Source organism: Leuciscus leuciscus (genome assembly GCF_965113295.1).
Source record: "Leuciscus leuciscus genome assembly, chromosome: 17".
NCBI classification, from domain to species: domain Eukaryota; kingdom Metazoa; phylum Chordata; class Actinopteri; order Cypriniformes; family Leuciscidae; genus Leuciscus; species Leuciscus leuciscus.
Genome location: NC_138741.1, coordinates 37428286 through 37441696, shown reverse-complemented (window position 1 = coordinate 37441696; position 13411 = coordinate 37428286).

Here is a 13411-nt window from a genome sequence, read left to right as displayed (position 1 = left end):
TTGTGCGAAAGAGTAAAAAAATGAATGTGTCATTGTTGGCTACTTTTGAAAATGCACTTCCGAATGCAAACTGACGCCCTTACTGGGCCATGTTGCATTCCAGTGTTAATTCATACCGATTCGTCATTTCCAGTTGTGGTTCAGAGTATTTATTTTTCCCACCTTAATTTCCCACATGTCTAGTAGGCTACAATTATGTGTTTTTGTTTTATTAATACAGTATATAGCCTACTTTTTTTCTTGATATACCACGAAAGAATGGAAGTGAAATGTGACAACATGCCCCATAGCTGGGGTACTTTGTAACATGACCATATGACAGCTTAAAATGTTATCGGATCTAATAAAAAATTATACAAGACAAACTAAAATATTTTCTAAATAAAATACAATTATTAACTTTTTCATATAAAATAATGGCATTTTTTTAATAATTAATTATAAACTCATTTTTGAGTTTTGACTACGAACACAGGAAAACACAACTATACAACATAGTTCAAAACAAATAAATAATTAGTAATTTCTGAACATTGACTCTCAGTCTTTATTCACCCTTTTCTCATGTTTTCTCAATACAATTAATAAAAGTATAGAATATAATAGCATATTTATAATAGTAACGCAGTGTGACAACATGCCCCACCTGCACAACTTTAAACCCGGCTAGTGTCTTCTGCTAGTTAGCGAAGCATTAAAGAACTGTTTTAACTGTTAAATAACATATTTTGAGATTTGTCAGATTTGTCTAATTTTAAATAAACACAAAAAATAGAGATGGAAAATTAACGTAAGAAATTTACTTTTGCTATGGTTTAATAAATGTAGACGATTTTGGCGCAAATTTTTCTCTATATAGTGTTGATATGGCAACTAGTAAATATAGGCTACCAAGTTTCGTCATGCTAGCATGTGTGGAAGTAGCCTATTTAAAACAAGTGTTGTACAGATATGCGACTGACACATTAGCCGGGTTGCGTTCCAGTCCAAAATTGTCATGCCCTTCACTTGCTAACTTCCCTCCGTCTTGTTCACTCGGATGTACGTCATTGCGAGTGCCCACTACTGGCGGAAACTGCAATGGGCTGAATTGGAACGTCCTAAGCCCTTGATCACTTGGAATCAGCTGTGGAGTTGATTTATTATTTACATTTGTTTTCCCTTTAAGAATTTGTTTAATGCAGCATCCAAATGTATATATGGTGTTTGGGTTGTTTTCAATAAAAAAAAATGAATTAATATATCATAGAGTTGTTTGTTGTGGTGGTGATTAGACGAGATATGTGGTGACGTCACAATCGTACTGCATTGTGGGATATATAGGTGCCTGAAGTGTACATATGAAGTAGACTCGCTCCCTCTGTCCAAATCGAGGGAACGAGGGTCTGTCCATATAAACTTCCCTCGTCCACTTCACGAAGTGGAACACACTTCAAAATGGCGGCGGGGATTCCCCCGAGGGGAAGTGCTTAGGGAAGTTCGCAAGTGCGTGTCTAAAAGTGGACTGGAACGCAGCACTGGTAAGTATTCAACTGCCTTTATTAAGCATTTCGTGACGTTACAGTCCCCTGCTACGGTGGCCTCTTAGGACCCTAATAGTGTCTCACAGGATATCCTTACATCTCCCTTATTCAGTAAACAAAAACAGATTCACTGTGCATTCTTTAAGCTTAAAAATAAATAAATAATTTGGTGCCAGAGGTTGCCAGTACTTAGCACACCGTAGGAGGACGGTCTTTACCACCGCCTCATTCAAGACAGACTGTGTCACGATTACTTTAGCCTAACCTGAGCATGGAACATGACTCAACCATAAGGCTGTACATTACCTGATGAACTCATGACCAGATACTAAGGCTCAACACATTACCTGATGAACTCATGACCAGTAACTAAGGCTCAACACATTACCTGATGAACTCATGACCAGATACTAAGGCTCAACACATTACCTGATGAACTCATGACCGATACTAAGGCTCAACACATTTAAGTTTTTTTTTTTTTTTTTAAACAATAAACTTGTTATACCTCCACTGTGTAATAATGAGCTTAAAGCCGTCTGCTATAAATCAAGTCTGTCAGGGGCTTTTCTAATGCGCTGGAGCTGCCTCTGGCTCCGTCATGACAGGTGCATTCTCCTCTAAAACCCCTGGCTGATTGTCTGTTGCTGTTCCATGCTGTGCACATTTGTCCCTGTACTCCTCTACGGAAGGAACTGCATTGCTGGCCTGTGTTTTAAGTAGCTGCAACCTGTTTCGTCTGACCACAGCCCCGGTGTCCGTCTGGACTGCATAGGACCTCGGAGCCACTTCATTCAGCACTGTTCCAGCGCGCTGCCAGTCCTGTCTTTCTGTGTTGAAAACTCTGACTCTGTCACCCGCCTGCAGAGGTTGCATTGCTTTTGCTGTGCGATCAAAGTATCTCTTTTGTTTTTCCTTTAATTTTTTCATGGCCTCCAGCACAGGTGTGGGGACTTGTTTCTTCACTGTTGGGATCTGTGTCTGTAGTCGTCTGCCCATGAGCAGTTCAGCCGGAGACTTCCCACTCGCCAGAGGTGCTGCTCTATAAGCCAGCAGAGCCAAGTAAGGATCCTCACCATTCTCTGTTGCCTTTGTCAGAAGACTTTTCACTATTTGAACACCCTTTTCAGCCTTGCCATTTGCCTGTGGGAAGTGTGGGCTTACTGTGATGTGTTCAAATCCATACTCTCTGGCAAACTGCTTGAACTCCTGACTGGCATACTGAGGCCCATTGTCCGAGACGACAGTTCCTGGAATGCCATGTCGTGCAAAGCTGGACTTCATATGCTTAACTATTCCTGTTGCTGTTGTGCTCGTGAGCAAAGCCATCTCAGGATAGTTGGAGTAGTAGTCGATCATCAGTAGATACTCTCTGCCTCTGAAGTGGAACAGGTCCGTCCCAATTTTTTCCCAGGGGTGCTCCGCCCTCATGTCTGTGAGCAGCGGTTCTCTTTGCTGTCTGTTATGGTAAGTAAGGCAAGTGGCACAGTCATTGATCATCTCTGCTATGTCACGATTCATGCCTGGCCAGTAAACAGTCTGTCTGGCTAGTCTCCTTGTTTTCTCTATGCCCAAGTGCCCTCTATGCAGTATTCGGAGGACCTCCTTCCGCAGCTTTGTTGGGATGACTATTTGATCACCTTTCAGCAACAGGCCATCAGCTACCGCCAACACATCCTGGAATGAGTAGTACTGCGGGCACGCTTAATTTGGCCACTCATTTCGCATGTGCCATATCACTTTCTGGAGCTGGCGGTCCACTACCGTCTCCATTCCTATTTTCTCTTTCAGGGTGGAGCTCACAGGTAGAGCCTCCACCACAGCATCCACGTGGCCTCTTATGGCTTCATATTCCTCTGTGCCGTCTGTGTTCAGTCCTTGTGCTGGTCTGGCCCTTGACAGAGCATCAGCCACTACCAGGTATTTCCCCGGCTTGTATGACAGTTCATAGGTATACTTCTGTAGACGCATCATCATACGCTGAATGCGTGGTGTCATCTCATTCAAGTGCTTTTTACTGATAGTTATGAGTGGCTTGTGGTCAGTCTCAAGTTCAATGTGTGGCAAGCCAAAGACATAAGAGTGGAACTTGTCACAGCCAAAGACGAGCCCCAGACACTCTTTTTCTATCTGCGCGTATCTTTGTTCTGTTTCTGTCATGGATTGTGCAGCATAAGCCACTGGTTTCCAAGCCCCATCATGATACTGCAGCAAGACGGCCCCCAGTCCCTCTTTTGAGGCGTCTGTGGAGATTTGTGTCTTCTTACTCGGATCAAAAAAACAACAACACTGGCTCTGTGCTTAAAATGTCCTTGATTTCTTTCCACTCTTTGTCATGTGTCTGGTGCCAGGACCACTCTGTGTTTGACTGCAGGAGCTGGCGGAGAGCAAGTCTTTGCGGCAAGATTGGGCACAAATCTTCCCATGTAGTTCACCATCCCTAATGCTCTTTGTACCGCCTTCTTGTCTGTTGGCTGGGGCATGTCAGTCACTGCTTTGATTTTGTTCATGTCCGGCTGTACTCCTGCCGGTGTCAGTCGATCCCCAAGAAACGTGACTTCTTGGGTGCTGAACTGGCATTTCTCCTTGTTCAATCTGAGCCCGTACTTGTGGACTCTCTGAAGTGCACTGTGCACTCTGCTGTTGAGCTGTTCTTGGGTCTCCGCCCATATTATGACATCATCAATATAAACCCTGACCCCCTCCAGTCCTTCAAACACATTCTCCATTGCACAGTGAAAAATTTCTGGTGCTGAGGAAATTCCAAAGGGGAGTCTCTGATAACTGTAGCGCCCAAAGGGCGTGTTGAAGGTGCATAGGTCTGCGCTTGCACTGTCAATTTGCAGCTGCCAAAATCCATGTGACGTGTCAAGTTTTGTGAACCACTGTGCCCCAGCCATCTCACTCAGGATCTCTTCTCTCTTGGGAATTTGATATTGTTCTCTGAGGATGTTTTCATTGAGGTCTTTTGGGTCCATGCATATCCTGAGAGCTCCATTTGACTTTCTTACGCAGACCATTGAGTTGACCCACTCCGTGGCTCCCAAGATCTTGTCTCAGTGGAACAGGAATTCGACGTGGAGCATGCACCACAGGTCTAGCATTATCCTTCAGTTTAATGCTGTATGTGAACGGCAGCACCCCTATGCCATCAAAAATATTGGGATACTGCACTTCCCAGTTGTCTGCTTGTGATTTGGTGACTCCTGCATTTTTCAGCTGCGGTGACTGTAGGCCTACTTTCCTCTCTGTCTTGGCAATGTTTAGAACACGTTTAACAAGTCCCATTTCCTCACAAGCTTGATCTCCCAGTAGGGAGTCCTTCCCTTTCGGCACTATCACAAATAGTAGATGTCTCTTAATGTGCTTGTTCTGGACTTGTAATCTGCAGACGCCCTGTGTTTCAATCATTTGTCCATTGTAAGCTCTCAATCCCACTTTTTTGTTTTCTATAACTGGCTTGTGGCGCAGAGCTTTGAAGTCTTTTAATGTGATAAGATTTGCCATAGCTCCTGTGTCAAGTTTCATGTGAATCTCTGTGCCATTTACTTTAAGTGGCACAATCCACCTGTCTACATTTATTGTGTTCACACTAACTTCCAGCGTTGAAGTGCCCTTATTTTCCACAGTGACAGTGTCTGTATAGAATATGTCATCCTCATCATAGCCTTGCTCGCTCTCTTCCATCATATTAATTTGTTTCTTTTCTCTGGCAGAAAGGCACACTTTTGCAAAATGATTTTTTTTTCTGCATTTCGAGCAAACTTTCCCATATGCGGGGCATTGCCTGAAGCGATGTTTCCCACCGCAGCACCTACAGTTCATGACGTAGTCTGATCCTGTTTCACGTGCATTATTAGAACGTTCCCCCTCTGAGCGAGGTGCGCTAGCTCTGACCACCCTGTCTACACCCCCTGGTGCTTCAGTAGTAACGGATGGCTTCTCAAAAATCTTTATCTGCTTCTCAGTCTGTTCGCTAGCTCTGCACATTCTGATTGCATCTTCTAATTTCAGACTGTCCTCCCTTAGCAGGCGTTCCCGCACCTTTTTATTGTGTATTCCAAAGACTATCTGATCACGTAGTATGGACGACTGCATGTCGCCATAGTTACAGGATTGCACTTTCAGCCTTAGATCAGTCACATATGAGTCAAACGATTCATCTTGCTGCTGTACGCGGCAACGAAAAACATGTCTCTCGTATACTTCATTCTTTTTCGGACTACAGTATGCATCGAACTGCTCCAGAACTTTGTTCAGTTTGTTTTTATCTCCCGCCTCTGTGAACTCAAACGTATTGTATATTTCTATCGCTTGTGTCCCTGCTATCGTCAGTAACAATGCCACTTTCCTCTCACCGCTCTTGTCGTTGGCGCCAGTTGCAGTCAAATAAAGTTGAAACGCCTGTTTAAACTGTTTCCACGCATAATCAATATTTCCTGTGAGCTTCAATGGTTCTAGTGGTTTTATGACGTCCATCCCGTCTTTCTCACACAGACATTAACTATTTAATATTTTTACTCCTGGTACCATGTACAGATATGCGACTGACACATTAGCTGGTAAGTATTCAACTGCCTTTATTAAGCATTTCGTGACGTTACAGTCCCCTGCTACGGTGGCCTCTTAGGACCCTAATAGTGTCTCACAGGATATCCTTACAAGTGTGTTACAACTATCCCGCGTTATACGCTGTGCCCCGCGCTCCCCTAAAGTTTGTTTGTATTTTTGTATTTTCAAATTACAGATTACTTGTATTTTAATTCAATTATTTTTTCACAGCAGTATTTTGTATTTTAATTAAATACATTTGATGAGTAAGTATTTGTAATTTGTAATTAAATCTACTTTTTGATGTATTTGTGCCCATCAGGTGTACTTCACTTGGTGGAAGTGTTCTCAGCTGAGTTTAGCTGGATGAACCTGATCTCAGCTGTGTACCAAACTGGATGTGGGATAATATCTTTGATTCGGGAGTTCAGAGGATTTCAGCGATTGACCAGAGCAGCTCAACAAGCCGATGATCCAGTCGAGGAAACTGACGGAAAGGCAAAATGAATACTCACTAATCAATAACGAATGAAAAAGGAGGAAAAATTACTATGAAATAAAAAGAAAAATGGGCACTTTGGCTGGTAGGCTACTCACACCAGTCTATATGCAGGTGAAATGGGGGGGCTCTGTAGGCTATCAGAACCATTTACTGTTGGTAACGGAGTTCGTCAGGGTGGTATTTGTCACCTTTTCTTTTTAACGTGTATATGGATGACTTGTCACAACAATTAAATAAATGTAATACAGGATGCATGATAGGCAATACTCTCACTAATCACCTTATGTATGCAGATGATTTGGTAATCATTTGCCCATATAGTGCTGGGTTACTACAGCTGTTGAAGGTTTGCTCTCAGTACGGTGCAGATTTTGATATAAAATATAATGCAAGTAAGACCAATATCATGATTGTTAGAAGTAAAGAAGACAGGAAATTAGTATTCCCTGATTTCTTTTGATCTGGTACTGCCCTTAAAGTGTGTGGTGAGATTAAATATCTTGGCCATCATATTGTAAATTATTTATCGGATGATAAGGACATCAATAGACAGTGTCGCAAGTTATATGCTCAGGCTAATGTGCTTGCACGTAAATTTGGCATGTGTTCTGCTTATGTTAAAGAGCTTTATTCAAAGCATTCTGTACACCACTTTATTCTGCCCACTTGTGGCGGTCTTACAGCAAAAAGAACATGCAGAGACTGACTGTAGCGTATAATGATGGCATGAGACTGCTTCTAAAACAACCAAGATGGTGTAGTGCTAGTCAAATGTTTGTTAATGTTGGTGTGCCTTCCTGTTCTTAATAAGAAATCTTATTTTTCGATACATGTGTAGAATGCCTGCCTCTGAAAACAGAATTATACAAGCTTTAGCCCATAATGATTTTAGCTCTGTCAGGTATCTAGACTGTGGAGACATTGGCGCTCCTGTTTGTATATTACAAGTGAAAGTTATTGACTTTTTATTAATTTATTTCTATGTACTGTATATTTTAATGCTATGTTGTAACTATTGTCATTTTTTTAATTTGTACTATGGACCTTCCATTTTGAGTCCTGAATAAAGTCATTATTATTATTATTATATTGTTTAGTGTTTTTATGTAGGCTACTCAAATGAGTGACACTTCTCTGGTCCACTCGTCTGTTTGTATGGAAACTTCATGGGCTTCAGAAACAACTTCAGTTGGCTATCACTGAAGTTCAACAGAAGAGAGAAGATCCTTCAGTTTGTATCGTCATCTTTCATCTGTCATCTTCAAGAGCGAATGTGATGGGACTGTCTTCCAGAATGGTTGGATCTACTTCCAGTGGCGTAGCGGACGCACAGGCGGATTAACTATGGGCAATTGGGCAAGTGCCCAGGGGAACCACCACGTCCAGGGGGGCACCACGCAAATATATTTTTTTTCTCTTTTAAAACAAGCGATTCATTCTCAAACGTAGGCTATTTCAAGCTTAGGCCTTTTCATCAGAACGTTCTAAATTCCCTGAATGTTTTGTTTGAGAGTTTATTATTTTCATTAGGCTATTTTATTTATTTATTAATTTTTTGTGGACGCGCGCGATCTACGGCCAGATTCACACTACTGCGTGAGCACGCGCGTTTCATTTCAACGCCCATATTACACTAGTGTGTCCACTGGCACGGAGCAGAGCAAGTGTTTTCAATTAATTCCAATGGAAGTTGAACTTTAAAGTCGGCATGAAACGGAAGTTGAGATTGTCATTTTTTCCTTGTTGTGACGTATATCCGAGTGAAACGGCTTCTGAAATTAGAAAAAAAATGTAGGGCGGGGCTTGATTTCGTCCTTCGGGAATTGATTGCATCGTTGGAGGTTGGGCGTTGCAAACAAAATGGAGGCAGATTTGAATGCCAGTTTACATTCAGTTGTGTAGGATTTTTCTCCACCGGACTCCCCACCGTTACCCTCCCATGAAGGATTTTTTATTGAGGAGCCCGGCGACGAAAACGAGGACGAGCAGCTAAATTTGCAGGCAGGAATCAGCCCATATTTATATGAGCCTCCCGCGAACCAAGATGAGTCAAGTCAAGTTATCAGTCAAGTTCACCATCGAGAGCATCTCGACGTGTCCGATAAGTAAATAACTAGATTTAGATAAGATAGATAGCCTACCATTCGGACACTTCGAGATGCTCTCGAGGGTGAACTTGACTGATAACTTGACTCAAAACGAGACAGACACCGATAGCCGCACCCTCATCGGATCTGGCCGCACCCTTTCGCCATGGCACGTGACCGAAAGAGAAGAGAGGTCGTTTCGAGGGGGGAGGGAAGGGTAATGTATTTGATTAAAGATTATAAGGGTAAATGAATTTTAAAAAAATAATGAAGTGCACAGATAAATCATTTATAATAAACACTACAATATTACATATAAAAAGAAGATTTGTCAAATTTGATTTCATGCCGACTTTAAGCTCGCGCGTGAGCGTGAAGCTAAACTTCTATATGAACTGAAAACGCTCGCTCTGCTCCGGATAGTGGAAACGCACAATAATTTTATAGCGCTTAAATATTATTTTTTTTTATTTTTTATCACCCCATAACCGACGAGCTGCGAGGAAAATATAGGATAAGTTATTAGCTTACTCCTCATTTAAAAAACAATTTGTTTAAACGAAATACGTCTCTTCTAATTTTGTCAGTAAAGGGCCACAAGATAAAAATTAAGAAAATAAATTAAGACAGGCATATATAATCGGCGTTATCAGCGTTAAAGTAGATTCAGCAGCATTCATCGTCTCTGAGAGAATAATAATAATAATAATAATAATAATAATTCATTACATTTATATAGCGCTTTTCTCGGCACTCAAAGCGCTTTACATAGAAGGGGGGAATCTCCTCAACCACCACCAATGTGCAGCATCCACTTGGATGATGCGACGGCAGCCATTTTGCGCCAGAACGCCCACCACACACCAGCTTACTGGTGGAGAGGAGACAGTGATGAAGCCAATCGGTATATGGGGATGATTAGGAGGCCATGATGGACAGGCCACTGGGCAAATTTGGCCAGGATGCCGGGGTTACACCCCTACTCTTTCGAAAGACATCCTGGGATTTTTAATGACCACAGAGAGTCAGGAGTCAGGACCTCGGTTTAACGTCTCATCCGAAGGACGGTGCTCTTTTGGCAGTATAGTGTCCCCATCACTATACTGGGTGTTAGGACCCACACAGACCACAGGGTGAGCACCCCCTGCTGGCCTCACTAACACCTCATCCAGCAGCAACCTGGTTTTTCTCAGGAGGTCTCCCATCCAGGTACTGACCTGGCTCAGCCCTGCTTAGCTTCAGTGGGCAACCAGTCTTGGGCTACAGGGTGATATGGCTGCTGAATAGCCTATTAATAACGCTTAATGCAGCGTCAGATGTTTTTACTTTCATTTTCTGTAGAGAATAATTGAATTTGCTGCATTGCTGCAAAAAAAAAAATTCACCCTGTCATTCATGATATGATTTATTATAATTATTATTAATAATGATATTTTATATATTTTAATATACAAAAATAGCACCTAAGCCACCATAGAGCCTAAACACAAATAGCAAGAGCGTTACATCTAGCAGTCAAGTCAAGTCACATTTATTTATTTAGAGCTTTTTACAATAGCCTACAGATTGTTTTAAAGCAGCTTTACAGAGATAACAGGAAAATAATGCAACAAAGTTTGTTTCTAGAAGAACATAGCGTCACAGTCCAGCTTGGTTAATTTTTGCTGTAAAAAAAAAAAATATATATATATATATATATATATAGGCCTATATATATATATATATATATATATATATATATATATATTTATATATATATATATATATATATATATATATATATAGAGAGAGAGAGAGAGAGCCTCTGGAGAAAACAGTGATGTCATCGTCCAGATGTCATTCATGCACAAACTATTCATTGAGCACTAGCAAAAGTGTTTGTTTTCCTGTTGATGGCATTAAACTTCCACTAAACTATGACATGTTTCATGTTTTCACCACGGACGAAACTGAGAAATGTAGCCTAGATCTTTTTTTTATGTGCATTGTACCTAAAATGTTGCTATTATAAATAAATAGCCTATATAAATATGATTACTAATTTCGCCAAATAAATATAAAAAATGCCATATATCCCCCCAAAACTATGGAATGCCAAGTCTGCCAATATTAAAAAAAAAAAAATAAATACATAAATAAATATACAAATAAATGTAAAAAATAAAAAATAAAAAAATAAATATATAAATAAATATACATAGAAAAGCAAAAAAACGAAAAATAAATAATTATTTATACATTTATTTCCTTATTTATGTATATATTTATTTTTTTCCATATTTATTTATTTATTATTTTATTTATTTATACATTTATTCATTTATACATTTATTTATTTATACATTTATTTATTTTTACATTTAATTATTTATACATTTATGTATTTATACATTTATTTATTTATTCATTTATTTCTTCCTACATTTCTTCCTGCATAGGGTAATGAGGAGGGCGTGGTTTACCTCAGACATAGCAATCGAGCTCAGAGTAAGCGAAGGCGAAGGGTTGAGGCCACAGTGACACCCTGTGGCGAAATACAATAAGTATCACTCACTGACGTTGATACGGTCTGTGACTGCGAGGTATATGGTCAGAATCCTAATCTGTGTGACATGGAAAGGCTACTCTTTATTCCGGACATGGCAGTAGAACATCGTTTGGTCTGGATTTGTAAAATGTCCTGGGCTAACAAACATGAAACAGGGACTCTGAAACGGAATTGATATTTTCCATTTTTCGGTCAGAACTCACAGAAAGGAAGCAGGGCACATATAGGCTACAGTGAAGTCGACGCAAGCATATCAAGTTCAAGTTCAAGTTGAGCTTTATGGTGATGACATGGTTCTCTATTCTCTCTATTCTGACTCGTTTTCAATGCTTTTGAAACGAGACCATTGCATTTGAATGTAGCCTAATTTCCAAAAACAATACTGACAGCAACAGAAACCAGGGCCGCGGGAAGAGGTTTTAGGTTGTGGGTGCTCACCACTTTTGAATAAGAAACAATATCAAGACTATAAAACTCGTCAAAAAACGTGCACACACTCCAACCACCTGCCTGCACATTATTACATTTTTGACTTTATTGATTCTGCTTTTATTCGTAATGCAATGGACCGGTCAATGGGACATAAATGAATCCTTAAAGGATGGGACTTTATGTGACATTTGCACAAAAATAATACATAACTTACCGTAGCCTATTTTATAAGTCGCTCCGGAGACGCATATCAGTCAAAAAATGCGCCACGAGGAAGAAAAAAAAAAATATAGCCTAAGTCGCACTGGACTTTTTTTTTTTTTTTTTTTTTTTTTTACAAAAAAAAAAAAAGTTACAGACAGTTCTCCGCTACGGACGTGAGCGCTCTAAAGCAGTACTAAAATAATGTTTTAAAACTTTCACAGAGACCTCAAACTGAAAGCACAAAGCCTGTCTTTACATTTAATTTCGTTTTGTATTAATTGTATCTTAATTTTAATCGATGTTTCATCAAAAAATTGTCTGGTTTTAATAAATAAGAAGGCTATTAGAAAATAGATAATCAGGGGTGCGTTTCCCGAAAGCATCGTAGGCCAACTATGGTCGCAAGTTCATCGCACTGTCCATTGAATTCTATTGGCAACGAGGGAACTTGCGACCATAGTTGGCTAACGATGCTTTCGGGAAACGCACCCCAGGACATGGAGGCGCTGGCGAACCTGAAGCTCGTCTCATAATGAACCGAAACTCAGCGTAGGCCTATAAGGTAGCCTATTGCCTCACAGACCTGAGACATATAGATAGCTTGAAATGTCTACTTTTAAGCAGAACAATTCAAAACGAAAGAAAACAGACTGCGCTGCTTATTTTTTATGTCAGTGTCGGCTAGACAGATGAAGTTGACGACTCGCGATCTTCGCAGCGCCAGAGAGAAATGCACATTTCATACGAATTACATAAGCAGCGCAGTCTGTTTTCTTTCGTTTTGAATTGTTCTGCTTAAAAGTAGACATTTCAAGCTATCTATATGTCTCAGGTCTGTGAGGCAATAGGCTACCTTATAGGCCTACGCTGAGTTTCATTATGAGACGAGCTCCAGATCGCCAGCGCCTCCGTGTCCTGATTATCTATTTTCTAATAGCCTATATTTAGCTACTTCTTATTAAATTCATCAAAATTTGTTGATGAAACATCGATTCAAATTAAGATACAATTAATACAAAACGAAATTAAATGTAAAGCCAGGCTTTGTGCTTTCAGTTTGAGGTCTCTGTGAAAGTTTTAAAACATTCTTTTAGTGCCGCTTTAGAGCGCTCACGTCCGTAGCGGAGGTCTGTAACTTTTTTTTGTGTGAAATAACATTTTTTTTTTAAAAAAAGCAACTTAGTCCAGTGCGACTTAGGCTATTTTTTTTTTTTCTTCCTCGTGGCGCATTTTTTTACTGATATGCGTCTCCGGAGCGACTTATAAAATAGGCTACGGTAAGTTATTTATTATTGCAAATGTCCCATAAAGTCCCATCCTTTAAGGATTCATTTATGTCCCATTGACCGGTCCATTGCATTACGAATAAAAGCAGAATCAATAAAGTCAAAAATGTAATGTGCAGGCAGGTGGTTGGAGTGTGTGCACGTTTTTTGACGAGTTTTATAGTCTTGATATTGTTTCTTATTCAAAAGTGGTGAGCACCCACAACCTAAAACCTCTTCCCGCGGCCCTGGTTTCTGTTGCTGTCAGTATTGTTTTTGGAAATCAGGCTACATTCAAA